This window comes from Strigops habroptila, chromosome 1 (genome assembly GCF_004027225.2).
Source record: "Strigops habroptila isolate Jane chromosome 1, bStrHab1.2.pri, whole genome shotgun sequence".
Lineage (NCBI taxonomy): Eukaryota > Metazoa > Chordata > Aves > Psittaciformes > Psittacidae > Strigops > Strigops habroptila.
Window position 1 is genome coordinate 52,876,627 of NC_044277.2, and position 26,997 is coordinate 52,903,623.

The following is a 26,997-nucleotide window of genomic DNA, read 5'->3' on the forward strand; positions in this document are numbered from 1 at the left end:
TTTTTTCTTCCAGAATCATATATAAAATTGAAAATTGGTCTCTCTTACTACAAATTTTTACATTTTTGCATATTACTGTTTTAATAAAGATATCCACTCTACAGTAAATAAGACTTTAATACAGGACAAAGTGACTCCATGTAGGACAAAGCATGTTATTTTACCCATTTTCTATACCAAAATTTTCAAGTTCACAGTTTGCAAATAAGAAAAATGGATGCAAAGAAGGCACAAGCTTTTTCGAAGTGAAATTATGTAAAATAGAATTTTCACAGATGTTTTCTTTTCCCTCCAGTTCTTCACGAGGAATACCGGTACAATCAGAACTTAAAGAAGAAATCTGAAGCTATAGGGTTTGTGGTTTTTTGGGGGTTTTTTTTTTTGGGTTTCTAGAAATGGCCTTAATTTTCAGGTTACATCCTTATCTGGAGCTTTTGATGTTTTTCAACTCCCTCCCATTCCCCCACCCTTCTTTTAGATATGAAAAATAGAGATAGAATCTATTTCTGATTTCACTTGACTGTGACAGAAGTCTTGAATAGTATAACTCTACCTGGTGAAAATGAGTGTATATGAGACCAGGGCCAAGTAAGGCTTAACTGTTTTTATTGGACAAGTAGAGGGCATGGGAAGAAAGCACGCAAACAAAGTCCAGCACATTGCTGTCACTCCAGCTTTGGGTGGAGCAAACACGCTTTTACCTTAGTGAACTTGGAAAAATATCAACAAAGCCTTTGTTTTTCAAATCCCATGAAAATCTTTCAATCTATGGGACTGTGTAAATGCCACAGAAATCTCATTCTTTACATTTGAATGATGCCAGATAAGAGATCTGAGCCTTTTCTTTACCACAGTTTTTGTGAGAATGAGACGGATTGATATCAATCTTACTCATGCAGGCAGTGAAATCAGTGCTAAGATTAAAGTAAGTCCCCAGCAAGTGAGGGAAGTCACTGAAAGCTTATGAATTAGTTTTGGGGTCTGGACTTGGCAGGTGTGAAGAGTTTGCCAGTTAATGGCTTTAGGAATTAATTCTGAGATTGTTTCTAAATCTTGTGCCATATATCCATGCCACAACAATAAATTGTTACATAAATTTCTAACACCTCATGCGTGCACATTTTTTTTTTATCCTAACACTTCCAGTTATGGGGAATACTTGGGTGGTTATGCTCAGTGCTTTACTAAGGGCAGAAGAGGAGCTCAGTTAATTTGCCCTTGCACAGCATTTTGTGGCAGAACAAGAGGCTGAGCCCAATTCCAGCATCTCAGTTTGGTTGTGTAGTCACACAGCCAGTGCCCTTCTCTGTAAATACTTTCCATGCCTTGCACCTACAATGGAATTAGTCTGAAAATTTGAATGTTGTAGTTATCCAAAGTAAGATCATTGAGAAAGAAATATTCTTTTGCCTGCACCTTGCTTGATGGAGGTAGCTTCACGACACTCAGACTGCCATATATGTGTCAATAGACAGCTTGACATACATCAATTCAGAGACCAGCACACCTGCCTACTCGACAACTGCCTCAGAGATTCAATGAGTCTTGGCAGTTTTACTTTGCTATTCTTCCATGGATGAGAGGTGTGAGAAATACCATCATACAGATCTCACAGTAAGGAATGAAGTAGCCTTTTCTTCAGCAGTGCAATGTGAGCAGTTTGATAATTTAGAGACATTTTAATCCCTTGCTGTTAACTTTGTTGTGGAATGAAAGGATGAAAGATCTTGTATTTCCCAGAGGCCATAAGCTGGATTGCTAAAGAGGAATGTTATCCACAACAGACAATAATAATTTAGATACAGATACGAACTTTTATCTGTCCCGTGCTTTGCAAGCTTCAATCTTAGGAAGTTTCAGAAGATTTCTGAACATTCTTAACAAGATTTCAGAAGAGCAACATCAATTAAAATTGTGGTGTAATATCATGATTGCTCTGGAGACAGCTTTTACTCCTATGAATAATATGGCAGGATATTAATAATTCTTTCAAACTAGGGTTGAATGCTTCAGAGCAGTGGTATTAACCTCCAAAGGATGAATGTTGACAGGTGTTTTCTCAGTTCCCATTCAGTCTGCACTGCAGTGGTCTCTCCCCTAAACCACCATATTACAGAAGTCAGCCATAAACATGTCATGAGCATATCATAACACCACATTACATGTAACATTTGAGAGCATGAGCACATCTTAACATACCATACAAAGATCTCATGAGCAGCTTTACCATACTAATTTCTCTTGTTTCTACAAATTTTTTCAGCAGCCTGAAATGTTAGATAATCTATGTGAAATATATTTCTGAAATCTTTTGGATTGCTCTTAACTTCACATTCTTGTCTGGCTGCAGCCTCTGTAGTTTCCTACCAGGATGTATTTCCATGGGGTGAAGTACCTGCTGGGTCCAGGGGGTCAACCAGGAATGAGTGTAACCCACCAGTGAGGTAGAACTTAGCATGTTTGCCTGCAGGGTCAAAGACATTTCTAACTACCATATATTTGCAAACCTGAAGACTTAGAGCTCCTATATTATGTTTTTGTATTTATCCAAAGTAATGGCTTCGTGATCTTTCACAAGGAGCTGTAAGCTTGCTCTGTCTTTACTCTGAGCTGACTGGAAGTCATGTAGCAAACTAGCATGGCACGAGGCCTAAACTAATATGCCCTGCTTCTCAGCTGAACTTTATTAGCTTGGGCTTGGTGCCCTGCTAACCACAGCTGTGGGTTTCTTGTCGAGTTGGGAGTATAAGCAGAACAAGCTCAAGTTTCTTTACAGGTAGTTCTGTAGGGTTTTAATACTTATGAATGGTGCCAGCATTAGAAATTTGAATGTTTCTTCTTTCTGTCCTTAAAACAAGCCACAAAGTGATTTGCATGTGCTTCCATTTACAACCCCTCTATCAGCAAGCCCAGGGTATTTTTTAGTCTTTGTAATCTTTGTTTTGCTATCAGAAAGTCACCCTTTGTGCCATTAAGTAGTCTGTTTCTTTGCACTCCTTTTGTAGTTGAAGAGAGTGATTTTCCCAGCTCCTTTAAAAAAAAAAAAAGGGCGAGCAACTAAACAAGACAACAGTAGAAGATTAACAAAGAGTAGCTGAGGAAAGGCTTAGAAATTTATGTGGAAGAATCAGATGTTTCTTTGGAAATGTCTTCAAATTATTTAATCTAGATCTCTGATCTGCAAATTGGCTTCCTTCTAAGAACAGCTTTTTGGGAATTTTCCTTGTGAAAACATATTCCTGGAAAATGCCTATTTCTTAAAACCAAATCCAACCTTTAGGGAATGATAAAGCGCCTTGGGGTCCTTCTCTGGGTTCTAGTTCAATCCAATCTGAATGAAGTTGGGTGGAAACCTTCAACAAAGGTGAGTGCTGGCCTGCTGTGAGGAGGCTATCGCACCTTTTGGAATAGGCCTTTGTTTATCATCTTTGTGCTGTTGAGGTTTCTAATTAAAGTCTGTAGTTCATAGATTTATGGCACATAGGAGAAGGGGGTATGCTGTCTGATGAACTTCCGTGGTTTCTCTTCTCCCCTTTCTCACTTTCCACCTCTTCTTTTCACACCCAAACACCTACTACTGTTGAAATGCATGCTTAGCTCTAAGTGATTGATTTGAGTTTGTCCAGCCAATTTTTTTCACAGCAAAAATTTGGGATGAGTATTTAGCAGTTCTTTCTTCCCATTCAGAATTGCTAGAGCATTTTGACTAAGCTTCCTAACTTTGAACAGGTGGAGTTATTGAAAAAGTAACTAGTCATACTATTTTTTTCAGACTGTAGCTAAAACTAGATGGAAGAAGAGCATGTGATAACGGAAATCAGTTAAAAATGTTTCTACATAAAAATCTGCTTTCATTTGTTTATTTTTTCAGAGATTTGATCAATGTGCTATCAAGATATGCAAATGTATCATTTTACATAAACTGCTACCAGCTTACAGACACTTCTGCAATTGCAAAAAACAGTCTCTGAAGTGCATTGACCTTATTACTAAGGGGATATTCACAGAATTATTTCTAGTTCACCAAAAATGCATACTAAATTTTAGGTTTTCCACCTCCACACTTCTCTGTAAAGTCACGTAATCCCATGGGTTTGCTTGGGGCAGAATCCCATCCTGAATCTGGAGATATGGTACAAATTGTATGGCAGTTGGACATCATTGCACAAGAGATCAGTGAGAGAGGAGAACTGAGAATTCTGGATGCTGTCTGATGCCTCTGTGTTAGTGTTTTCCATGCTTTTTTTGGAGGAAATATTCCTATGGCACATTGGAGGGTGATACAACCAGCCTAGCTTCTCCTTAACTGTGGAGTGGTAGCTATTTCCCAGAATGAGATGAGATTGCCTTTGAGTAAATAGATGTTGCTTTCTGTTGGGAGTGCCAATTTATTTGTCTTGCAATATTGATCAGTTTCGTGCTGGTAGCCAGGATTTTATGCTATTGGAATAGGATGGCATCTGGAAGATCATGTTTTCTGCTTATAAAGATGGTATAAGGATTTTGCAATGAATGTCTCTGGAATTTATAACACCTACTTTTTTTATAATCCAATAGAGGAAACGATGAATGTGTTCTATTGTTCATCCTTCGGAGGAAGAGAGATGAGGGCCCACATACCATTGGGGAGAAAGCTTATCGCAAGAGAGGAGAAAATGGTTCCTTTATCTATGAAACAATGAAAATGTGTTTTGTAACAATGCAAGGTTAATTTTTCCAGGCAAATCAACGTTTAGAAAATAATTTTTCCACTTTCCTGCTTCTTCTGAACAGTTACCTTGTTTTGAATGGGCTTAATTAAAACTGAGGGAAAAGAGATGTTGAAATTCAAATGTTTTTACTCTAGAGGCACTTTTCTAAATTCTCTACTTTCTGCGTGATTTTTACATTACTCAGCCATGGGAAACAGTTTGATGGGGGTGGATTGAGAGGGAAGAAAAGGAGGCTTTTCTTCATTTTTCTTTCTGTGATTTTGTTATTATCATGTTGTGGTTGCTGTAGCGGGCCACATAAGCAGGTCACCCATTTGTCTCTCTTGAAGGAGCTTACTGAGCTTCTGCCAGTTGCTAAATTTGCATAACCCTCTGCTCCACTATAGTTGCCTCCATACCAATGGAAGATGATATCACAAATAATTTATTATTTCAAATGAAGGAAGGAAGCAAATGAGCAGATAGAGCTGACTTTTTCTTCTTCATCATCTATTACTTCTCTCTGATTCAATAAAAGGTTAAGCTGAACATGTCCTGGGTATTAGACACAGGACAGAAGCAGCAACAAGTACCAGAGACGAACTGATAACCAGGTTCTTCACAGTCTGCTCAGGGGTGATTCCTCCTCCTATACCATTCCCCCCTGCTCCCTTTCCCAGTATGAGCATGCTCCCTGGGCAAGACAGAGGATTGAGTAGATTGGTTTAAAAATCCATGAGCTTTAAGGAAACATTCATTAAAGTGTGATGCCAGCAGTCTTGTCACTACTTGCAGTGCTAAGACAGTTACAGGGCTGGGATTCTAGCCCTCAGCTTTGTCTCTTAAACCATACAATCCCATCATGTGTCAATGCTCTCATGATGCAAATGAGGTTAATTAAAAGTGACTGGGTGAGAGAAGTTCCATTTTCGTGAAAAACCTGCCACACTCAAAGTTTGGTTTTCTTTGTTCTCCACTGGAACAAAACAGACACTTAAAACTACTCCTCAGGGAAAACCCTGAATTAGCCTAATCTGGGTCTTGAAAACCCTCAATGAGTTTAAGGCAGGTCTTGAATCTGGAATTTGTTCACTCTAAAGAGGGTGCTGATAACTCTGTTTGGGTAGCAGGGGGTGTGTCTTGCTCATCTTGAAGAATGATAATTTCTGGGTTTTGCCTCTGTGAACATGCTCCTTTACACAGAAGGGATTTTTTTTTTTTTTTATTTAATTTTTATTAAGAGGTATTTGACCTCTCTGCAAGTCATTATTTGGGACAGTTTAAATTAATAAAGAACAAAATGCATGCCAGACTTGTTCAATAGTTTCTTTGTTCTGAAAATAACTGTAAAATGTCTAATAATTGACCAAACCTATATGAAGCACTGTGTTACAAGGTCAGGATAATGGATGTAGTATGTGCATGAACTTGGGAGATGTTTTTTCCGTCTACCTTCCCCTTTGATCACAGGTGTGTTCTGTCATTCCACTTCAGTAACCAAACAGATTAGCTCCTAAAATGAAAAATGGCTTGAAATTTGATATAAAAGACCTGGTGTCCAGGCCAAAATGAAAGGAGGAGGGAGAGAAGTAGTTATAAATTATGCTGTCTTCATATTGTGACACTGGAGGCATAATTTTTTACACAGGAGATAATCTTTCCTCATAATTCAACTGGCCAATGAGGTGCACGATTTTCACCAGAAGCAGGAAGAGTCACTATAAAGAATGTGTCAAGTTATAGTCTGCCAAATTGAACATCAGCAAAAAGAAAAATTTCTGCTATCTTGATATGTGCAGTACGGTGACACCTGGGTCACCTCTGTAGGCAGAGTCTAGATTCACAAATACTAAACATGGTGAATGGGCTGGCTAAATGACCTTGAAGATATATTATCCTGAAATACCTGTTAAAAAGTTTTAGCTGATTGCAGGTTTGTGTTTTATCACATGTATGAAATAAATACTGTTTGAGTTTTTTTGTATTGTTTTTTTACTGGAGTCAAGATGCCTATGGTTAGCCTGTATCTTTTTGGGTTTCAGAAATCCTCTGGAACTTATGCTCACTGGTGTGGCTGTTGTTCACAGCGAAGCATTAAAATAAGTAAGCATTGCTGGAAATCTGAAGGAAACGTCTCAAAGCCTAAGGGTTGCTTGCAAGGGTAAAATATACTGGTTGAGACTGTTGTCAAATTCAGTTAGAAAACATTTCTAGGTGTCATTTGTAATGCTTTTCAAAGTGGATTTTGTTAGGTAGAGTGACTTTGAAATAATGGATAAATGAAAGAAGCTCCAATGTATGAAAAGATGACAAAACACTTTCCTATTTGGTTGTATTTTGTGGGTCAGCATTTGGGCCTAAATTACAGTGTGCACTGTAAATCTCAAGGCAAACACAGGGATCAGTGTGATTTACTTAGCTGCAAACTGTCAAACTCTCCCACCTTTATATACAGTACAGGCTTTGCATATTCAGAGAAACCAGCTAGCTGTAGTTCACTGTTAGCAGAAAGCAATGGTAAATCAACTTTTCAGCAAGACTAGTATATAAATCAATGAACACTATATTCCTTTGAGACTTTCAAACCTGCACAGGAAAGCCACTCTAAAACCAGATTAACAGGGATCCTAATTTATGGTTGAATCGAACAGCCAAAGTCTATTTTCAGAGATTTAAAATACTAGATTTCTGCAACTTATCTAGATGACAATCTTATGGCTTTCCACTGGGGCTGTTTATTCGTTTTTGTGGATACATAGGAGCTCAAAGTATGCATTGCTATGCTTATGCATACATATGTTCTACACTTGTAGGGGGTTACTGCTATTCAACTGAAATGTGCAATACTGTACCTGCTACTGTAGAGTCTCCCCATGGATGCTCTTTTCCTTCTCTTCCACAGTGGTTTGTATCTCTGTTAACTATTGTAGCCCATGCTTGAATGCTGAACCTGGAACCCTTACAAAGAAGCAGGTGGCCCAGCTCTTCAGCTGGACTAAGGAAACAGTACTATTGCAGTTAGCAAACTTTATTTCCCCTCACTGATGGAGGTCACACTACAAGGTATATTGTTGTTGCTATGGGACCTGGCTGTCGTGACTGACTATTTCATCATCCTGTGCTTCCTGCTAATCAGTTAGTGGAGAGCTGTGCCAGGACTGAAAACAATGTAAACTGTGTGGAGGTAAATGTAATAAAACCCCCTATTTTCTAGACATACCTCATGAATTAAAATACATTGCATGTAATTGTCTGTAGTCAAAGACATATAGATGGTTGTAGAATTTCAGGCCAGGTAAAAAGACTTTTAAAACAACAATATGTATCTGAATGAGATTTTAAACAGGGTGCAGGGTGGGGAAGAAGTAAGTTATCCTGCCCTTAGATAGCCAGCAGTATGAGCTCCCTCACTTTCTAGGGACTGAATCACAGAAAAGGTAATTTCATATTTGTAACACTACATGCTAGATATTCCTAGTTCCTATGTTAAATATCGCTATTCATCATTTCTTCAGCACTTACTTTCTCTCTATAAAAACTACCAAATATGAGCTTCAGAAGCCAGTGATGAGCATGGGCTGTGTCAGTAGCTACCACCCAGGAGGTGAGTGGGCACCTGTCTTTGCCCTCCAGTAGAGCTTGTGTGCAGTGGAAGTGCGCTGCAGCACCCTGGTGCTAGAATGCATCTAAGTGTCTTTAATACAGTAATTCAGCTGTTTGATTTCTGCATAAAGTAAATCAACAATTTAGGGAATTATTAGAAGTAGGGCATCTCCAAAACTTAAGATACCTTTGCCAAGATTTCAAAGATAAGATTAGCCATAAATTTCAGTGCAAGCAGACTATAGCATGTTAAATATGAGAAAGTTATTAACTTAAATTAAAAGTTTCTTCCTTCCACAGCAGGCAAATCAAAAGACTGCAAAACTTTTGAAAGCAGAAATAAAATGACTCATGTCTGTCTTTATTACATAGTTGTAGCCAAACTTGGAGGTAGTTTGTCTTTTATTTCAGTACATTTTTGCTACTATTTGCAAAAATGCTTGTTTATGTTTGATCTGAAGCTGGTAAGTGGCTCTGCTTTGTTAACTAGAAATTCTGATTTGGGACTTTGCCACCTTAATATCCACTTAAATAGACCTGGGCTGCAGGCTAAGTTCTGCTGTCTAGACCCATAGTCTCCATCCCGCAGGTGCTGCTTTTTGAGGTAGTCTCCATACCTGGCATGTCTATTCCTTTCTTGATCTTCAGAGGCCCAAATTTATCTCAACTTTTTGTTCTTTTATAATTTCTCTTTTTCCTAGACTATTTGTATTTATTTTTAGCTGTCAAGATCTTGCTTTTCCTCAGAAGGGAACAGGGGAGCTTTCTGAGCCTGCTTTTTAGTAGATATAACCACTACTTTTTCTGAGAATGGTGTAAGCTGGTAAATCCAACTCACTAAGGCACATCACTGCCAGGCATACAGTACAGGCCCACCTCTTTCATCAGGACTAGACCCTAGCTCTGTAGGTTGTCAGTAGGAACAAAGAGCTGCTGCTGTGTCTGGATGAAGCACCTGTAATCAGTGAGCTGAGTCTTTTATTGGTATTTTCAACTTAAATGTTATCCAACTTACAGCTGCCTACATTGAGGCGAGGTGTTCACACAGCAGTTTGAGGTTGGAATGTAAGGTCCTTTGCTGTCACATCTCAGTTTTGAGGGGATGGTTTCTGTCCTGCTGATGTGATACTGAGTACTGGGTTTAATCCTTTATCATTGCCTTCTAAAAAAGTCTTGCTGAATTCAGTTGGACTGTGCATTAAACTGAAGGCTGTGTGGCTGGAATAAAGACCCTGAAGTATTTGACTCTTCCCCTTCCTTTCCTATCATTCCTTTATTTCCTTGCCCTGTTTAAAGTGTTCCTCATTCCTGTCTGGAGGCAGATGGGAGCGAAGTGATAGGAAAAGGCTGGAGCTTAGGCAGAGCTAAAGAAATCAGATATCCCTTCTCAGGAGTGGCAGTGTCTTCAGGGAATATAAATAAATAGCTTCTGAAAATCAAGAGCATGTTTTGAGGATCCCTTCCCCCAAATTCTGCCCTTCCTCATTTTAAGATTAATTTTTACAATAGCTTTCCTGTCTAGTTTGTCTTCCTCTGCCATATTCTCTGTGAATCTTGACACCTTGACAACCCCTTTTTTTAATTTGGATCTCACAGAAGGTGGACTATCTTTGTTGTGAAGCCAAAATGTAATGTCTTGCTGCCACTTAGATTTCTTGGCTTGGAGTGCTGGACCAGAGTAGGAGAGGATGCAGTGTATAGGCCACATTTATTTTCAACCATCTAATGATGGTTGAAAGTACCTACCTTCTATCTAAAATTGCACTTTTCTGTGGACTCATTCTAATATGTGTAAAATCCTACACCTTTGCCTGCAAAATTCTTACATTATGTACACTGGATGGTGAACTGGCTGCAATATAGTTGCTGTGTCATTGTCATACATGAATGGACACCAGCACCCTATGTGTGTATGAGAGACACTGTCTGCTCAGTGTTGTGGAAGAAAGAAGTGCGCTTAGGCAAATTTGTGCTTTTCAAGCTGTTGAGTTGGCAGTTGTCTAACAGCATTAGGAAGCTCATTGAGTAGCTTGCGATAGCCTTTGAAAATCCGGGCCAGCCTTGGATGCTGGCAAGTGTGCCTAGATTATTTACAGTGCTCAGTTTTTAACTTCATCTGATAGAAAAAGGAAGGAAGCAGTCTGAATAAATGTGACACTCCCTTATTACTGTAACTTGGAAATTAATTTATGCTCACTATAAAATCTTTCATAGTCCCTGCTGTTGAAAGCCAAAATCTTCAAAGGACAGCCTAGTCAGGTCATATTGTTTTTAAGGAGCTTTAATTATATGACATCCAGTTAAACTCCTAGCAGGATTTCCAAAAAGCTTAGGTACCAAATTCCCAATGGAGTGCACTGGGGGAGAAGCTATCTGGACTAGTTTTAGAAGAATTTATTCTTTGATTATTTGATTCTGCAGTATTAGTATGTGGAGAGCTTGGTGGCCTTATTGTGCTGATCTTGATGCAAATACAAGAGGAAGGAGTCTTCCTTTGGAACTGCTGCAGTCAGGAAAGGCAGAGAATGGGTGAAGGTGCAAAAAAGGAAGCAGTAGTGGCCGATGCCCTCGTAGACCCTGTTTCACTTGTCTACTGCCATGACGTTGGTTACTGGTGGTTCTAGAGGCTCTGCAGATCCTCTTCAATCTCTGCCCAGCTCACGGGGCTGTGAAGAAACAATGCCTTATGGAATTGTTTGCTGTGGCTGTTTAAGGAAAAACTTGGTCTGTAAATTGATTTTTCCTCTTCAGTTCTTAGCAGCTCAGTTGGGCCGATAAAAAAGCCAGGCAACTCTGTTTTCTTGATCTGCACCAGGCAGACAGTGTTGGTGATCTGCAGCCACTGTGCTTGTTTTCCTGTCCATCATGACCATCACCCAGCAGAGGAGCTGCCTCTTGTAGGAGCTGGGGCTCACAACAAGCCTTGACTACACTCTCTGAGCACCAAGGAGTGGTGTTTGATACATTGTCTTGGGCACGACATGCCCATGCCATGCAAATGACTACAGCTGTTACCTCTTGGCTTCCAATTTCAAAGCCTCCAACCTTCCTGAAAAGGGCAGTCGCTCTTGCTTTGGGAAGCTGACAAGCTTTACCATTCACCATTCCCTGGGAGCTCTGGAGGTCACGCTTTCATTCAGACGCCTTGATCAGGCTGCCTCCCCCACCTTTCTCTTCTGTCCTTCTTTTCCTGGGGATTGTAGAAGGCCGTAAAATGCTTTGATAATTAAGCAGGGAAAATTTCCACGACCCATAAACCATTAAAGGTAATACTAAGCCCAATTTAGCTTTCAAATGCCTTTCAAATAACCTGTGTTTAACACATGGTAAAGGTGCTTGATCAGTGCTCTTGAACAAACAAATCTCTGAGCCTGGTTTTTAGGTTTGTGTGTCCAGACTGGCTGTAGCTGTTCCGAGAGAATTCTTTGTTTCAGGTTTCCATGGTAAACTTCAATGTGGGAACTGGCAGAGGTAAAACAAAGAGCTGACCTGAAACTCTGCCCAAACCATGGACAGGACATAAATTTACTTTTGAGATTTGAAATAAGTTTTGCTTGTTTGCATAATCTTTCTTAGTCAAGACTACAAAAAACTTGGTAAAGGCTGGCACTTGTAGCAGACTTGGAGAGAAATTTGCAGGTCTGGAAAAGTTTGATGAGTTGCCTGAACTGTGTTTTAAGATGATAAGCGGCTTTTGGTAGAAACTATGTCAGATTAGTTTGCTTAGAAATTATAAGAATGCAACCAAAGAAGAAGTCAATAGTACCTTCTAGGCTTTTCTTCAAAACTAGGAATGCAGGACAAATTCATGGAAACAGAGCATGGACTCCTTCAAACTTAAACCACCATGTTTCGTGTATCTTTGTTGTGGGTGGAAACGGCCATCCTGAGATACTGTTTTATGGCTAGCCTATAACTGAATTGCAAGTTGCTCCTGGTTTTTTTGGCCCATCACATTTTATGGTAAGTTAACATGTTTGGCTCTTTCAACTTTACACTGGCCCTTGCTTGGCATGTGGTTACGTACCTGCGCAGCAATGAGCCGCCGTGAGCAGCTGTGATCCCTGGGTTATTGTATAAAGGGGCCCAGCAGAAGCCAGTGAAGCCCTTGAGAGGTAGTAATAGCCCCAGGCATTGGGCCGTCTCTTTCTATATGCTTCGCAGTTGAATAAAACCAGCATGGCTGAAAACTCCCTTTGGCAGCTCCAGACACATTCTTTGTGGCCAGGAGGAAATTTGCTTTGCAATGAGAATATCAGTGCCAGGTTGGGATATTATGGGCAAAGGGGATCAGCTGGTGATTTTAATCTTATTTTTTAAGAGGCAGGCTCCATATTTGTAAGAACTAGTAATTATCAGCCTTGTGTCGGGGAATGTGGGGCTGTGGTAAGAAGAGAGCAATGGAAGAAGAGAGGTCAAGTGGAGGAGCCAGATTAGGAGGATTAAGGAGAAAGGGGATATGGTGCCAGGAATTCTGGATATTGAGATGGGGGAAAGACCCTGATGTCAAACTTGCAAGTCTTTAGCAGCCAATGTCCAATATGGTTGCAGGTCCCTGTATTTTTGTTTTTTGGACCACATAACATCAGGAAATACTGGAAATTTCCAAATCAAATTAGAATTTTTCTTCCTTGATAATCTTAATGAGATATCTCTCATAGTAACCCCTGTGATAACTTGTTTTCCTGTTTAGCTATCTAGTTAAATGTGTGCAAGGCCAAATTAATGTGCAAACGTTAATCTCTTAAGGTTTATGGTGTTTGAGATCTGGTATTGTTGGAGTCTTTTTACAATATTTCCAATGCTAACTTGCTTCAGATTTCCTTGTTGTAGAGCTGTGGTTGGCATTCCCAGTTGAGGCCAATGTTGTCTGCAAGGTACAGTTTCATTCCCTCTGCTTTAGGCTGACTAATCTGCCTACAGGAATCACCCATACTATGACATCCTGGCCTGATAATCCAAAGACAAAATGTAATTGCCTCTACCTTTAAAGTTAATTTTGTTATTGTAGGAAAGTTTATAGCACTGTCAGGATCAGTCCTTGCAAGCCTACTGAGTTAACATTGTGTAAATTCCAGTGCACTTAATGGAAAGCCTAATTAACTCAGCTTTTAGTTAAATGGTAATGGCTGGACAAGATTGATATGTGAGCTGGACATGCATTTCCTGAAGCACTTCTAAAATTACTATGATAGCTGCATCCATTTCTTAAGAGGCAGGTGGCATATTTCTATGAACTAGGAACTGCCAATCAAATCTCTAGCTGTGCTGCAGTAAACCATCAGACACTTTTAGCAGTGAATTGCAAGCAAGATTAAGCCCTGAGAAGGCTTCACATTAGCAAAAGTTTGTGTATGTGTACTGCTGATCACTTTTTGATTTTTATTTTTTAAATGAAACATTAACAGAAATAACAATTGTGCTTCCGGAGCATACTAACTGACCATAACCCAAGGGAAACCTCATGTCCTAAACATCAGCAAAACCAGCCAGCTAAGATAGGTGATGCTTCTTACATGTATGCTCATGCACAGCCATTTAGCCAGGAGACTTTTGTTTTAAAGACTACTAAGTGACTTTGGGAGAAAAATACATTGCAGATGTTTTTTTAAATTAAAAAGAAAGAAGAGGTTTTTGCTGCAGTATGCTGAGGGACTGGAGGTTAAGACCTTTTACATCCTCTAATATAAGTTATTGCTTCATCTTGAAATGAACTTCATATGCTTCCAATGATCCTGGGTCATTTCCTCTAGACAGAAATCAGCATGGTGTCTAATATTCTAAGTGCAGGTAATTAAACATAGGGCCAGGCATAACACAGCGAAAATGCAGTCCTAGTTAATTTTAAGGAGCAAGATAGTAAAGAGTTTATTTGGATATAATATATTTCAAAAGGTTTAGAAAAAAGTGTTGGATAAAAATGAAATTGCAGTAAAATTGCATAAATTTTCTTTAAAATTTTGTTAATAAAGCCCTACAGATATAGTAGTTTAAATATACCTGTGCACCTATGTAGTTTACTTTGAAGTTTAACCCTTGTATGGGAAATAACCTAAATTATATTGTCACTGTCTGATATATGTCCCTTTCTCCTTGCTCTGAAGACACTGCCAAGATTTCCCCGGATTTGTATGACATTAAAATAAGACTATCTTCTCTTCTGTGGCTGGAAAAAATTGAGGTGTGGTAGTGCCAAGTTCAACAGAAATGTTGGTCAGAGGCTCAGCTCTGTTGAGCTATCATCTGTGTAAGTACCTTGATGGGTATTTACAGAAGCCATAGCTTCAACCCAGGGAGAGTAATCTGTGGTTTCTCCCGTCCTTGGTGGAAAAGGAGATTGCCCAATAAGTTGATTCAGAATGTCTAAAATAAGCCCATGTTGTTAATCTTTCCTTCTGGAGAAGGATCTCTCTATTAGGCATACGGGCGTAATTTCCATTTCCTCCTGCTTCAGCCCCCATTCCCAATCCTCAAGCAACGTAGACTGCAGAGGCGGAGCTTACCAACAAATTGGCTATAACTTAAGAAAAGCAGGTATAATTGCCAATACATAGGTTTTTCTAACGTTATGAATTTTCATGAAGTGTCACAAATGTGTTTATTATGTTCATTGGTTAGAAACATTATATATCTGCTTCACTGATAAGTGGGAAAAAAAAAATATATGGCTCAGATGTCACTTTACACTTTACATCTGAGTGTTTTCATCTGCCGAAAGCATAAACAGAGAGGGTCATTGAACAGAATTTCAGTATCACTCAGCTTTGATGAAATCTTTGCTTGCATTCTTTTTTAAAACAGATTTTTTTATCTATGGAAAATCTTATGGAACTTTACAAATGATATGCAGCAGTACTATATTACAAGGTACGTTAAAATGTCACTGTCTTTTTAATTACCATACAATCAGGCATCCCCAACTCACTAACAGAACCATAAAAGTGACGATATTCTTTAACATAAAACTTAAACTAGAAGGACATTTTGAAAAAAGGCTAGAGAAGGATGTTTTTAATTAAGCTTCCTTGCAATACTTACAAATGTATTCTTTAAAGGAGGGCTCATTAATGTCTGTGCTGTAACAAACTTTTCATTTCCTAAGCTCTTGAGTTAGAGATTTACCAGAGTGAAAACGTTGAGCAGCTGATAATTGAAGCATAAGGAATTGGCTGCTGCCGTGGCTCTGATCTAGGCTCGGCTCTGCTCCCCTGTTTGAGAGAGATTCCATGTTTATGGCATGCTCAAGACACGGTAATGTTACAAGCTGTGCTCTGAGCAAAAGAAACATCAAGAAATCTTCTGCCTGAGAATAAAACATGTTTAATTTGTCAGGGAAACCAAAGTCAAGATGCATGTGATAATGGACATGAATTGACAAATTGGTATGCCAATAAGAATAAACAGTTACAGGTTTGAAGCTGGGTTGCTGTTGGTCCAAGAGCACTCTAAAGCTGAGATTACTGCATTGCAGAAGGATATTACTGGGACAGTGTAGAAAGAAAACGTATTATTATCAGTCCAAAGAAATCCTCTGGATGGAGGAATAATTTTAGCCATTTTTCAAATTATGTTATCTCACAGGCTCTCTCATCTCTTCTAGGAAAATGGACTGAAGTGTTGAGATATGTAGCCTGGGAGCTATGTAGCTCAGACCACAGATTTGGAAAGTTGACAGCTGTGCCATCTATCCACTCAGAGCAGAAGGGCTGGTCAGCTGGCTAAATTTGCAGGTTTCTGTTTTGTCCCTGTTTGTTTAAGACAGCACATTTTGGACCAGGAAGAGCAGCAAGAGCTTTGGAGTTTGGTCCAGTGACATGCAAGTGCTTTGGAAATGGTAAGTGTTTTATAGGGTCCTGAGAGACTTTGGGAAAGGGCAATAAAAAGGTCAGTAAAAGCCTAGATGGAATCCATGGAGAACAAAAAGATTCAAGCTTTGGAGTCATTTAGAGAATAATTTTAAGTCTGGAATTGGATTTTGAAAACGTAACGATATTTCAGGGCTTTTTCAACCACCAGAGGTGGGGGGTTTTTTGTTTGTTTGTGTTTCATTTGTTTCTTTTTTTTCCTTTGGTTTGCATCATCCCAGATTTGGTGGTGGACAGCAAGAAATAATACAGGAGATAATAGCAACATGGTAATATGGCAAACCCGCAAACTACTAGAATTGGTGAATTTCCTCTTATGAAGTGTTCCTTGGTATTCATCTCAGCAAGACAGATTTGTGTGTGGCTTTTTTGGTTTTCTTTTGAATGGACAGAAATCATTATAAATGCTACAAACAGGTTTGGCAGCCTGAAACAGCTGGAAAGCCTCTTTCAAAAAGTTCTGATCAGCCTACAATTACTGGAGAAAATGCCTGACTCGTCAGCTTAATTAAAATATCAGCAAATCTTTCATTTCTTTCATGTCTTTTGCTGGATGAACTGAAGTGGTAAGATCTTGGAGTACAGGTGCACACCCAACCTGAGTCCTTATTTTGCTTCAGTCAAAATCTAGAACCTTATCAGTATCACCCAGGTCACTCATCCTCCTACCCGATCACCTTGGAAAGAAACTTAACCATATATGAATCTGGATACTAAACCCATTTCAATAAAGCTGTATTGAGGAAATAATTGATGGTATGTTGTTTCTTTTTGCATGTTTCCATGCACAGCAAAGCCCTTCCTTATTGAGGCTTTACCCTGTTTTTCATGGATCTTCTTCATTGATGCCAATGCAGATTTTAGAACACTGGGAACCTATGATTAGCACCTTTAACCAGTTGTGTTCACCTGGTTTGATAGCCCTGTACTGTGGATGATAGTGATGCTGAAGTGTCTTTTTTCCTGAAAGAAAACTTACATGCAACAGTGTAGTCAATAGCAAATAATTAATCAGTCTTGATACAGGTAGAACCTCCAAGTTTGTAAGAGCTAGTGGTGGTTTATACCCCAGAAAACTGAGTGTTTAGCTGAAATGTCCTGCCTGTCATACATTTTGAATTTAATCTTTGTGGCTGTTTAGAAGTGCGATTTATTGTGTTCAGGTTTTTTTTAAAGTTATTTCAATAATTTTCGCTAAGTTCATAGTGGCATGCAACATCTACTCTAAAATTCTGAAATACTTTACAAAATACTGAAAGGCTTTGCAGTTCTGCTTGATGGGAATTTGTAAAAGGACATGGCTTGCTATCTATGCTGCACATTTTTTTTCCTGTATGACTCTATCCTGTTTGTTTCAGTTCCAGTAGTCTCATCTATTCTGATCTTTCTGTGAACAAGGATCACAAAATTGGGTGCTCATTAATAGAGATCACACAAATAACAAAATGGATTTTAACCTTTCCTAACTTTTTGGGACAAACTGGATGTGAATTTTGATTTAAACCCCTAAATAGCAAGAGAGAGAGTGTATGCATGAGTATGGAATAACTGGGGTTCTCACCAGCTCTGTGCTGAAAGTATTCCAAGTGACTGTGGGCTTTGTATCTATCCTGTTTCATCCCTAAAGAATGAGGTTTGAATTCTGAGGTCTGAGCTGAAAACATAATGGAAAGCTTATGAGAAGCTTGGTATGTCAAACAGAAATTCTTCTTTGCTGATTTTTCTCTGCTGGGGGGATGGGAAAGAGGAAGAAGGAACTAAAGTCTTCAAAATGATCATGCGCATCAGAAGATAATTGAAATCCTGGCTTCAATAAAATCCTTAAAAAAAAAATAAAAATCTCTCTGGCTTCAGGGAATCTCTTCCCATATTTTGTTAGGAAACTGGAAACTTAATATAGCCTTTAATTGATCCTGGTGACATTCCGCTGAAGAAGCCTGGATAATGCTGCACAATTACTTCAAATTTCATGTATTAAGCTGCAACGGTTAACTTCAAAAAGAGGTGAACAATGCTGAATTGTCAGCCTCAGTTTGCAAAATCTCCTTCACTAACAAAACAAACCTGAAGGTAGCCTGATGGAAATTTTCGTGGGGCTTGTCTTGGTTCTTTTTATAGAAGTCAATAAAACTAATGATAGAAACTGTCTGCAGTTAAGCCTAAGGTCATATTCAGGTTGGTCTCAGCTCCAACCTCCTGCTTTAAACCAGATCAGCTCTGAGATCAGTCCAGACTGCTCAGGAATATGGTCTTGAAAGCCTCCAACGATGGAGATTGTATGTTACAGCAGGTATTTTTTGAGTGGTGGTGGTATTACCTGTTGAGCAGGCGTGTTGCCTTTGAGTGCGCCTAAGAGAACTGCTGAATATGATGCATAAACAACTGGAAATGGTCCAGGTTCCCAGCTTTTCCAGGAGGAGGGAGAAGGGAGGGAGGTGACTGCAGTTTTTGGGTCTTGTAATTGCAGCTTTGCAGCCATCCTCCAGCCTGGGTCATCCCCTTGAGTGATATAGCTCCTTTAAATCAGTGGAGTGATACAAAGTGGCAGTACTGTTTTAGGATGATGATGATTATGGTTATTATTTATTTTCCTCTGGTCAAGTCTGGATTGTGTGCATTGTATTTGAGAAAAAACTGCTCAGGAAATGAAGCATGGAAGTGTCCTCTTCAAATGTGTTAAGTGTGGGGCAGGAACGGTATTGATGGGTGCAAATACATCTGTGTCACCTGCTGTTGCTGCCACCCAGGAGCGATGCCGTAGGTCAGGGGTAGCACGTGAGAGGAACTAGTCCCAAAGGCTGTGGCACCTCACCATGGTACTTCTGGTTTCCCTTCAGTGTGGATTGAATATGTCTTTGTACTGTTTCTGTACATGTTTGGAGGTCCTCACTGCTTCACCAAATAGAAGAAATGTTAAAAGTGATTAGTCAGGGACACGAAATGAACTGTTTGAAATCTTTTCCATGACGTGTTTGATTTCTTCTTTAATCAAAGCTGGATTCATATGTTGGTAATTGCCGTGAAGCCCAGATCATATGATCACATCAGCCCCAGCTTTTGCTTAAAAATAAAAGTGTCTTTCTTGAAAAACATGATAACATATTCCCAGGGTGACTTAAATCTATCCCTGCTTTATTCAGGGCTGAAGATTTAATGCTTCAGATTCAAATGCCAGCATGAATGCCTTGTCTTTTTCAATAAGCCACATTTTGCTTTTGCTTTTTTCTTTAAAATAGCCTAACTGAAGTATTTCTAACTAACTGCTCAGTCTACTTCTGTTTATGCAGCTTGGGGTAGATGTGATCTATGGAGTTGACCAAATGCAAAGGTGACAGCTGACTTTCTAGGCTAATATTTAAACAGGGCAGTGAGTAATCTGAAAAAAGATAAATTTCTTAGACATTCTGCGTTTGGTGTAATTTGAATTTTTGTGGTCTCTTATTGCCAGCCTGAACTGAGTCATTTGAGTTTTGCCCGATGTTTTTCTGGCAGATATGCAACTGAAACTTTTTCATGGTTTTGATTTTTTTTCTTGACATTCTGTTCTAGTCAGTATTGGAATTTTACAGAGGAGGAGTCTTGCTGCATTACAAGGTAGGGCATCACTTAGTTTACGAAGTGAGAGTGGTAAGAGTGCTCTTGGGTTATATCTACAGCATCTGTAGTGAAGATACTCCACTCTGTACGGTTTTGAGAATGGTCCAGAAAGCAATAAGCTCCATTTCAATCTGCTGATGCTTTACACAGAATACAGGAAAGCTGAGGACAGCCCACCTGGTGTGCTCAGCCATATATTGAGCTGCCAAAGAGGCTATTGGCAACATACTAGCTCTCTACTACATGGTCCCTTCACAGTTCCAGAAAAGTTCTTCTGATCAAGCATTTCATTTTGCTCTTGCATTTGTTGCCTGGATGGAAAGTATGCTGGTCTCCTGATATAGCCCTTGCACAGCACTCAAAAAACCCAGTGTCCAGATAGTTACTGAAAAAATTTACAGGGAATCCCTTCATACACTGAGTAAATGCATCAACAGCATTGCAGTTTCTGCCCAATAACAGACACAGCTGTGGCTTTCATTCAGCAGTTTCTGGCACATGCTGGAGTATGTATATACAATAAATTGTTATTCAATAGAGAAGAATTTGGCATATGAATTAAGGTGAGAAATTTTATAGCATTATACAGACTGGATTTCCTAGTGCATTACGTACTTCCTTAGGAATGTTTCCAAAAAGACGGCTGCAAATTTTCCCTTAGTAAAATTTATCTGCAGTAGGGTCTGTTCGTCTTCAGAGATTTTTATCTTCACAAGCAACTTCAAAATCCTATAAAAAAATCCAGGTTTTTTTATATAGATAAGACTCTGGAACAGTCCAAACTGTACTATCAGATTAATCTCCATTTAGATTGTTCATTTCCAATGGCTCTGAAAGATGTTACAAGTAAAAATTAGGTTTCACGCTAGGACTGTAGAAACCTATAGTGCAACCTTTTGGTGTTGGCACAATTAGATGCTATGACCTCTGAGCTATTGCTTCCAAGCCAAGATGCTCTGCAACTCAAGCAGTAAAAATTCTGCCTCTTCTAAAACAAAAAGTCATTGTTGCTGATTAAAATGAATTAGTTTTTCTGTATGTTGCACTGGTGGACATTTTGTTGAAAAGTTAACACAATTTGTGGTGTCAGCAAATAAAAATCTGCTGCAACTGACTGTGAGCCTTTCCTGTGTTCATAATTTAATCTGAAGAGATGATGTTTAAGTGATAACTCATACCTAGTGTTTTCCACACTGGCATTCACTTCATCACTAAATCAGTGTCAAGGCACTGCCTGTAGTGATGCTCTAATATTTCTTGTAGCACTTTTTTTTTTTCTAATTTCTTCTTTTCTTCTTTTTTCATTTATTCTTTTTTCTTTTTTTTTCTTCTTTTTCTTCTTTTCTCTCTCATCTCTCTCCTCTTTTATCTTTTTAATTTTTCTTCTTTTTAATATGGTTTGTGCAATGCAGTACATTGCAATGAGAAGTCATTACTACTGTGGTTTCTTTTAGGAAACTCAATTTGTCAAGCTGTAAAAACGAGATGCAGAGCAAGTTATCTGATAACTAATGGAGCAGCTGAGATTAAAAAAGAAAAAAAAAAGCTATTGAAGCATTGAAGAAAACTCCTTCAATTGTACTCCTGTCTTAGCTGAAAGTGGAAGAGTGCAATATTTGGAGCGTCTTTATACATAAAAGCATCTGTAATTTCATGTACATATTGGGCCTATGTTAGGCTTAGTGTTTTCCAAGTGCCTGCTCAACATGTCAAATGCTGTCAGTCAAATGTGAGAATTGTAAAGATAGTGGATGAAAAATCTGCTTGGAAGAGCTTGGTTGCTGCTGGATTATATTCTATTGCAATTTCTTCTCAGCCTTTCTCATCCCCCTGTTTCAGTAGGTCCTTTAGAGATACTTTGTGTGTATCATGTGACCGTTTGGAAAGGGACTTTTAATTGTACCTGAACAGAATCACCAAGCAGAGAGCTGAAAATGTGCCGTGTCCCTGCACTGACCAGCTATACAACTGACCTGGGTCACATGCAGGGACTACCTTAGTAGAAAAAAAGTCCTGCCACATAAGCGTAAACGAAAACCAGTTTTTCAGCATAAATACTGTTACACTAGGCCACTGGACTCTTTTGCTTTTAGTCCCCATAATACTATGTGTCAAGGATTTCCATAGTTGTGTCATCTGCTGTGTGAACGAGGTCTTCAGCAGCTTGTGTTAAATCTGTTGCTTGGTGGCATCATGTGAAGTTTAATATTTCTCTGTTCACATTTTCTATGCACTTCAGAAACTGCATATGCTTCACATCTGTCACTTACTGTCTCTTTTCCAGGCTGAAGAGACCTGGCTTATTTAATTTTTTCCATCATTGACAAATTATTCTATACTTCCTCCTATCCTACCACTTTTTTCTGTACCTTTTCTGTTTTAATGTATCGCCTTCCAGTGACCAGCTCTGTCTGCACCAATCAAGCCACAAACCCTCCAGAAGCTTATACCACTGTAAACATATTGATAGTGATGTTTTAGAGCTGGTGGCAGTGATGTTTTATATTTCTAATTACTCTATTCTTTTCCTAAAAGTTTGGTAGCTTCTAGTAAGTATAAATCCTAAAAGTCTACTTTTGTTACATTTTCCCAATTTCTTTCCTAGATATATCTTGATTGATAATTAGCATAGAGCCCATCATTCTGCCTGTAAGATTATTTTTACTGACATATGTTATGTTTAATGGCGTGGACAACTATCTGACATCCTATTGTTCAGTCATGCAGCAATCTTTCTGTATCTCTCTGTGCAGTATATTTAAATGTATATGATGCTGAGAAATTTTATATTGTGAATAACCTTTACTCACTATTCAGCCTCTGCTATAGATCTATTATGGAGAAGTAGAGCTCACAGAGCAGATCCTTCTACTTTGAGAGTGGCTGTTTATTTCAGCTTTGCTTTTTTTTTTTTTTTTTTAAAGGTACTCCTTTTTCCATGACAACTTAGCTTTTTTTTGTGTCTCTCAATCTCTCAAAGGCTTTTTGGGAATCCAAATACGTCAAATGAACCACCCTATTCACAAGTTTATTGGTGTTTTCAAAGAACTGCAATGCATCTAGGAGGTGTGACAACCCTCTATAAAAACTACTTGTTACTTCTCTGGTATGAGATATTCATGGGTTTATCTACTATCAAATCTGCCTGACATAGAAACCTAAGTAATGGTCTATAATATCTTGTATTTCCTTGCTCCTGAGACCTGTTTAGTAAGTTTTGTCATCTGTGCTGCCTTCCAGTTTTCTAGGCTGGGAGCTGTTCAAAGCCAATGAAGTGATAAATCACATGCTTAGGATTTTGCTTAGTTCCTCTAGGACTGCTGTTGAATGGCATCTGGTCTTAGAGACTTGCTACTGTTTTATTGACCTACTCTAATCCCCTGTCACTGGCACTTCAGTCGAAGATTTCAAACTTGCTTCACACATAAAACCTCTCTGAGCTTTCCTTTATAAACACCAACTCAGATAATCTATCTAGCTTTTCTGATACAGCCTTGAACTCTCCTTTTGCACGTCTGTCATATTTTAGTCACACGAACTCTGACAAAGCTCTTGCTGCTTCTATGTTTCCAAGACTTTTGTGATTAATTGGGATGCTTGTAGCAAGTTGTTCTTCATAATGTTTTCTGGTTTATTTTGGTTTTACATTTAATGTTATGTACTTGGTAATGTTATCACCATTAGCAATCATGAAAGGTCCCTTGCAATAAATTTCTAATTGAATCCCATAGATTGCTTGGAATAGGTCAAGAAATGCTTCTCCTTTTCTCAGGTGTCTGACTGGTTGCTCCCTGAGACAGTCATCTATACCATGTAAAAAAGAAACATTAATTAGGTTTTTGCTTCACAAGCCGCTGTATCACATTTCTGGTTTGCATGAGAGAAACTGAAGGACTCCATGGTTATTACCATGTGTTTGCCCTCGTGGCTTTTGTATTCAGCCTTAAAATGTGCTGGGCATTTTTTGATGCACGGGAATTCTGTAGCTGAGGCATCCGCTTTTTTGTTTTGTTTGCCTATAGACTGATTCCAAATTTACTATGTTCCATTCTTCCAAGCAGTATGACTACATTGGTCACACTTGGGTGATTTGTATTCTGATCCTACTGATTTTTCTTCCTTCTATCAAAATATGGAGGTGATTTGGAAGTGATTTTAGTCAGTGTCTGGTTGTCTAATTTCATACATAAAGTTTAAAAGAGTTTATTTACTTAGGCTGTTTTTCTTGGCTTTGTCCCTGGATTTCATTGCCTCTATAGCATACCTTCTTGTGGTGTGTTTTGGCAGAAGGATGTTACAGAGGTCTTGAGTTATTATGGGAAATACACACCTTAGGGAGACCTAGTTGACCAGATGAGGGTCTGTCACTAGCTTGAGAAGGGAAGAAGAAAGAGGTACTGCTTGGAAGGAAGAAAATGGAAAGAAGTTTAACAACTCCCCTCCCATCTTTCCTAGTCATCCATCTAGGATGAGGTGAATTCCCGGGACTCAGAGAGCAGAAGAGGTCTGCAAAAATTACAAGAGAAAGGACTGGGAATGGCCTATCTTGAGAAGAATTGCTCACTTAATGGTTTGATGTGCTTTTAATCCCAAACCCTAGAAGGATAAGGGGCTCCAGGGACTGGTTTGTCTGCGTGTTTAGGGAGTGAGAAAATCTGAATGCCTCAGTGGGGGATTGCAGCCATGAGAGGGCACAGCAGCCCGAGAAAACCGCTAATAACACCCTATTCCTAAAAACATGTTCATTTGGTTGTTTTTTCTTCTAGGATCAAATGGGGCAATTGTTTCTGACTCAATAAAACTTCCCAGTTTTTTTTTTTTTAATGACGTTTTATGCTCTATCCTAAATGGAGTATTTATTCACTCACATGAAATGAGCATGATCTACCAGTATGTGTCAAGTTCCGGTGGGCTCCTGGATTGCTTCTTGCCAGCTTGACCTCCTGGCTTAGGAACCAGACCTGGCTGGTGATAGGAAACCAAAGACCTCCAGAGAAGCCAGAACTTCAGTTTGCAGCATTTTAATAATGAAATTGCTCCCATATACCTGCTTCTCTCTTGTCTGCTATGGATGACCTTGGGTTTTCCAAGGTCTATTGCTCCTTAACCCACTTCTGACAGCTCAAGAATATTTGGACAGCTTCAGAAAACTTACATGGGATTCTCTTTCCCTTGGGGGGCTTCAACATTTCATTTCCCCTTTCCGTTGTCAAGCCAAAACCCCAAGAACATTTTTTAATTTCCCGTTGAATAGAAGTTTTGGGGTCTGGCAGCCTTCTTAGCCAGTTCTACTGAGGATTCAAGAGTAAAACATACTGGGTGCCGTATTTGAGGTTCAAAATGCTTCTAGGATGTAAGAAGAAGCCTTGCATCTGAAATCAGTATAGTATAGACCTACCAACAGCATATATGTGCTGCTGCTGCTATGGGTCATTATGACAGGACACTGATACAGGCAGAATTAGGAAAGGTCGAGGGCTCTGTGTTAGTACTGCTTGTTTCCTACTTTTCATCTGCACTGATAAACTGGAGATAAAGATCTGCCCATCACAGGGGAATATATTACACATCATAAAAAAAAAAAAAAGGAAAAGGAGAGGTTTCTTTTCTTTTATCTTTTATTCTTCATGAGAAAGTACAACCATGTTCCTCGAGCAGCCTCCCCCTGCCTAAGTATGTACACAAGCTGCAGAATCAGAGCAGTTGCAATGCTAATGTTTTATCTCATGCTCCCACAAGGTTATTGTGTGATTAAAAAGCATATTAAGCGTGTTTGAAAAATTGCTATTTTTCTGGACTGGAAAACTGGACTTTTAAAGGCATGGGTGTTTTCATTAATTTGCCAGAGTAGCTTACGGTAGAAGTCAATGTTAGTATCTGTTCATCACAGTGGATGTAGAAATAATCTTTATTGGCTCCTTCTTAGTTGAAATGTGCTGATACAGGAAAAACACTGAGACAAGCAAGCTAAAGCTCCCTTGAGTATGCAAAATTTCATTCTATTTTCTGTGCATATATTCTTTTTTCCTTTTCTTTGATAGTCAGGTAAATGTGTCATGGGAATGCATATGTAAAAACATCTGTCCGAAAGAGGCGGAATCAATTTGAATCAGTGCTTCAGCCAATGACTGCACAATAATTTCTCTGTGTTAGAAATAACCCCTAAAGTTCTTATGATGAGAAAAGTTTGGGATAGAAACTGACATTTGTTCTTTTAGGCAGTTTACAACATTGTATTTATTTGATAACACTATGTAGTTGCTCTTTCTTCAGTTAAATCAGATGCCTTTTCCATCTGTTGTGAATCTGGGCCTTCCATACATTGGAAAAGAAATAAGAAACTGTGTGTGCGAGTGTATATATCTCTATAATGTAAACAAAAAAGAAGGTGGGGGGGGGGAAGGCAAATTATTCCTGCCAACTTCTGTAGTTTCAGGAGTGGGCAGAATGCTTGAGACCAGGGTGATTTGTAACTGAGTGTGATTGAACACAACTTGATTTTGTCTTATCTCCAAAATCTGCCACTCTGACAGAAAGTGTGAATGGACTGAGAAAACTGGTGTTTGCACAAAGTACATTTAATGCACATGGGTTTTTTTGTCCTTTGATTTTCCTTCCTACCTTTCTCTAATTGCACAAGTCTGTAATTTGCAATGATAATGATAAACTTATAGAAGGGGTTACGCAGTAGAATAATACTTCCTGCTATTTTGGAATTTGAGCTATTTCTATGAGAAATATTAATATACTAAAATCAAGGTGCAGAAATATTTCTATGAGAAATATATCCTGGATATATACAGTGGAAAAATATTTTGGATATATTTTCCCTTTGATATTAGCTGATCTTTGAGAGGGTTAAGAGAAACTTGAAATAAATGTGTATTTTAAAGACGCTTTTTCTCATGGGGCTTTTTTTGGGTGTGTGTCAGATATCTTCAGTATTTTTAAAATAAAACACATATTGGTTTTAAACAGTGGTGAGTTCATTTTAGAGATCTTAAAATTGATGGTGGCGCAGGATCAATTGTTAAAGGTGTTTTTAAAATTATAACCATAAGATTAGTGATTACCTACTAAAAAAAAAAAAAATCCATTTATCAGAATATGTTCTTTAAAGGAATACTTGAATCTTTTTTGAAAGGACAATATTTTCTGTTTCAGCACCATGCAAAGAGCAAGTTTTATATTTTTCGGGCATATGATACTTCTGAACACCAGTCTGACATACTTTTCCTTCC